Raw genomic sequence first — 4,896 nt, 5'->3', positions numbered from 1 at the left:
TTTTTTGAAGTTCTTCCTTATGCTTAGAGAGAGACAATGCACATGCAATATGTATGTTCTTAATCATGTGGCAAAAAATACCGTCCCGTGCAAATGCACGGCTAACTTGCTAGTTAAAGCATAAAATATGGTTGATTGATGATGTTTTCAACTTATTTGTGATAGTAAATGGTAGCAAATCATTTTTTGATAATTGTTCAATTAGCTATGAATTTGAAGTATAGATTTATTAAATAATGTTAGCTAATATTATGAATTTTTAAATTTTTAATGTAAATCGAGTTAATGTATCCAACCATTGGCCTAGTGATCCAAGCTGACTTATTAACCTAATCAAATTATTTATGAATTTAATATCTGTGAATGAAAATTAAATATATGTTTACATTTATATAATTTTCCATGTTGTGACTTTAAAATCATTAGGGAGACTTCAAGACAATTCTCCACAATTAAATTAATAAAATTCAGGTCAAATCGGTGAGAAATATACATACCATTTATCCAAGAGATACAAATATATTAATATTAAATGTATTTATTAAGAATAATATTGGTACAAAGATATTTATACTATGTGTATAAATTTTTATAAGAAAAGTGCATATATATTATAATATTTTCTTAAGAGAAGAGAATGTATATATTGGAAGTGTATGGGTTTTATAAATTTCTTTAGTAATATAAAGAATATTTTTTTACCTTTTGGTAATGAACTGATCCTTTTGGAGTATGTGACTAACCCTCTAAACAAATATCACTCATTGAAATCAAACACTTATTATTGATTGAATTTTATGAGAATAAAATATCTTCTTATAGCAGAAGAAAATTTATCTCCTTAAATCTACTTAGTGTTGACATGTGTCTTATTTTTTATTTTATAACATATTTTAAAATGAAAACTTCTTGAAAGAAGGGAAATAAGACAAATGTTAAACATTAGGTGGATTTAAGAAGATAAGTTATATCCTGATATGAAAATACATTTTATTCTTGAATTTTATACATTATTAATGAATTATCTACTATTCATTTTTAATCATTATTAATTTTTAAAAAACTAATAAAAATGATATAGTTACCATGTTTATACTTTTTCCTTTAATGAATGCAACTCATCCTTACGCGATCCTTTAATAAATGCATTACCAGCGGGATGTCTAAACCCAACTCATCCTTACGCGATCCACTGAATCATCCTCACTCTGAGTTGCCCATTGCTCTCTCCCGGCGAGGGAGATAAAAAATGCCAAGCGGGAACATTGAAGATAAAAAAGGAAATAAAATACTAAATAATTCCAACAAATTCGCAATGACGTCTCTTACATTTCTCATCGAGAGAGTGGAGCTAACTTTTATTATAAATTATAAAATAAAAAACATTTCCCTCTCACTCTCTCTATCTATAACGTTACACACTTTCTCTCTAAACCATACAATCTTCCAATTGAAGCAGGTAGTTTTCAACATCTCGTTTTTTATTTTCTCATTTTTTCGGTTTATGATCTTTCTTCCTTGTTTGATTTCAAGTTTTCATGGTTGAGCAGATACTACTACACAACCAATGTAGAGGCCGTAGAAGATAGAGACGAAGACAAAAGTAGTGGTTTAGACGCGGCAGAGAAGACGAAAAAGCGCAATAAGAAAAGGAGTCACAATGAGGAGAGTATGGGAGCGGGTAAGACTGTTTTGGAGCAAAGAAATGAGAGTGTGGGTGATGGGGAGGTTATTTCGAGGCAACAAAAGAAGCCAAAAGGATATGCCAAGTGAGGTAATGTTAAAGGTTCAGGATGTTGAAGAAGAAAAGGTGGAGAATGAAAATGGTAAGCCAGAGAAAACTAACTCCTTAAAGGTGAAGGAGACAATTAGGTTGTTCACCAAACACTACCTTCATTTTGTTCAAGTTAGTTATGCTTTGTGCCAATTTTTTTCTACTCTTGAATTTGTCCTGTTTTTCGTTTTTAATTTTGGTCCGGACATGTTTACACTATGTAGAGGAAAATAGGATCTCTGTCTGAAACAATGGTGGTTGGAAATCCATGCAACTTAACCACTTCTTTTAAGAATAGAGCAGCCACATCTTTTGATGAGAAGGGATGTCCTAAAGCAAAGAAATGCGCATACTTAATAAGCCTATCCACTACCACAGAGATGGTGTCCTTCCTCTTTATCCTAGGTAGCCCCCTATGAAATCCATAGAGATGTCTATCCACACTTGTTGAGGGATAGGCAGGAGTTGTAGCAGCCCTGTAAGGGCTAAGGTAGAGTATTTGTTCCTCTAGCAAGTATCACAATTCTTCACAAATGCCTTGATATCAGCCTTCATCCCCTCCCAAAATAAGAAGTTGGAAACCTTCTTGTAGGTCCTGAAGTACCCTGAATGCCCCCGTGTAGGAGTCTCATGACATTCTGAAAGAATAAGGGGAATTATGTTGGAAGTTTTTGATAGCACCAACCTGTCTTTGTAGTATATAACCCCCTTCTTCAATTAAAACCCAGGATGAGCTTCAAGGGAAATAATCAGTGCATGTATAACCTTCTCCACTTAGGATCAAGTTGTAGCCCTTGGATACAAGTACCCACCTCCTCATCATTCACCATAGAAATAGCTGAATACGTCATCCTTCTAGACAGCATCTGTTGCAGAATTCTCCTTGCCTGGTTTGCACTAGATCTCAAAATCTAGGCCTACCAACTTGACTGTCCACCTAAATTATTCATCTGAAAACAACCTCCGATCAGTTAAGAATTTTAGGCTCTTTTGATCAGTTTTGATGATTAAATGCCTTCTCGTAAGTAGTGTCTCCACTTTTGAATGGCTTGAACCACGACCATCAACTTGCTTTCATAAACTGATTTTTATTGGGCCTTCAAGGATAAACCTTTGCTCCGAAAAGCTAGAGGCCTACCCTCTTGCATCAAAACAGCCCCCAATCCTTTATTAGAGGCATCAATTTCTATCACAAACTGTTTGTTGAAATTAGGAACAACCAACATAGGTAATTTAATCATGGCATCCTTCAATCTCTCAAAATCACGAGTAGCATCTTGAGTCCAAGTGAATGAATCCTTCTTGAGAAGGTCAATCAAGGGTTTGACTAGCCTCCCATAATTCTGAACAAACCTCTTGTAATACCCAATTAACCTTAGAAATCCTCTTAGGCTCTTAATGTTGGTGGGTTGAGGCCAAGACCTCATGGCATCTACCTTAGATTTGTCAGCAGACATCCCCCTTCTGAAATAAAATGTCCTAAATATTCAAAGTTAGCTTGTCCAAAACTACACTTCTTCATATTAGCCTTCAAAGAGTTCATTTTCAAGAATGTCGAGACCTCCCCTAAGTGTTAGATGTGAGAATCTGAGTCAGAATTGTACACCAATATATCATAAAAAGAAAACTAGAGTGAATTTCCTCAAAAAGGGCTTAAGAATCTCTTCATAAGAGATTGGAAGGTGGATGGGGCATTAGTCATCCCAAATGACATGACTAAGAACTCATAGTGTCCCTCATGAGTTATGAAAGCAGTTTTGCCCACATCTTATGGCCTCATTCTTATTTGGTGGTAGCCTTATTTCAAATCTAGTTTGGAGAATACCCTTGCACCCCCTAATTCATTCAACAACTCTTCAATCAGGGGAATAAGAAACTTATTAGGAATGGTGATTTTGTTGAGAGCCCTATAATCAACACAAAACCTCCACCTCCAATCCTTCTTCCTTACTAATATAATAGGGCTAAAGTAAGGACTTATATTGGGTCTAATTACCCCAATTTCTAGCATTTCAGCCACCAACCTCTTTATCTTAGACTTCTGGTAATATGGACACCTATAAGGCCTAAGATTGGGTATCTCAACCCCTTCCTTCAAGTGTATGGCATGATCATGGCTCCTAGAAGGAGGTAATCCCTGAATGTCTTGGAACAGCTCTGTATGTTGTTGTAAAACTTCCTCTATCTTAGGAGGGATAAACTCTTTTGGTTTTATTACATTAGGTGGTTCATATTGGAGCGACAATCACTATCCTTCCTTCAGCAACACTTGCATGAAAGCCCCTAGGGATAATTATGCCTTAGTTAAAGCAAGATCCCCCTTAATAGTAACTATTACATCTCTTTTCCCCACTATCAGGATCATCCTTCCAAAATCAGCCTTTACTTCACTTAGGCTTGCTAGCCACTCCAATCCCAAGACCAAGTCCACTCCTCTTAAAGAACACAAATAAAAATCTTGTGTTACCTCTAATTGTTGCATCCATAGCTTGAGTTGTGGGAACCTTACCCTACAAGTAATATGGTTTCCATCTCCTACATCCACCATATAGGCTTTGATTTCCTTCACTTGCAGTTGCAAATGTCCTACCAGATCCTTTGATATGAAGTTATATGATGCACCACAATCAATTAATATGGCCACATGATTCCCTCCAAGTATACCTCCAATCTTCCGAGACTTGGTAGATGTGAACCCCTTCATAGAATACAGAGAGTTGTAAAAAGTTGAAAGTTTCAACCTCTCGCTCTACTTCCCCTTCACCTTCAGCTTCTTCCTCCTTAGCCAGGAGAAGCATTTTCAACTGCTTTTCTGCACCTATGCTCCCTAGAGAAAGGTTCATCACACCTAAAATAATGACCCTTCTTGTTCTTCTCCTTCATCTCAACACTAGTCAACCTTCTATAATCACCTACAACTTTAGAACTACTAACCTCTTGACTACTTTTGATTGGTGCAACCACACTTCCTATAGATGAACCGTCCTTCCTATAGCTATTAGTAACAGAGGGCTCTAAAGTGACCACCTTGCTATAGGAATTATTTTTGGTTGATCCAAAGGACCTTGAATACCAAGATTGAGTCCTTCTGCTCACCACCATGTTGTTCTACTCAATTAGAA

This window comes from Lupinus angustifolius, chromosome LG06 (genome assembly GCF_001865875.1).
Source record: "Lupinus angustifolius cultivar Tanjil chromosome LG06, LupAngTanjil_v1.0, whole genome shotgun sequence".
In the NCBI taxonomy this organism is placed as follows: domain Eukaryota; kingdom Viridiplantae; phylum Streptophyta; class Magnoliopsida; order Fabales; family Fabaceae; genus Lupinus; species Lupinus angustifolius.
This window is presented reverse-complemented; position numbering follows the sequence as displayed.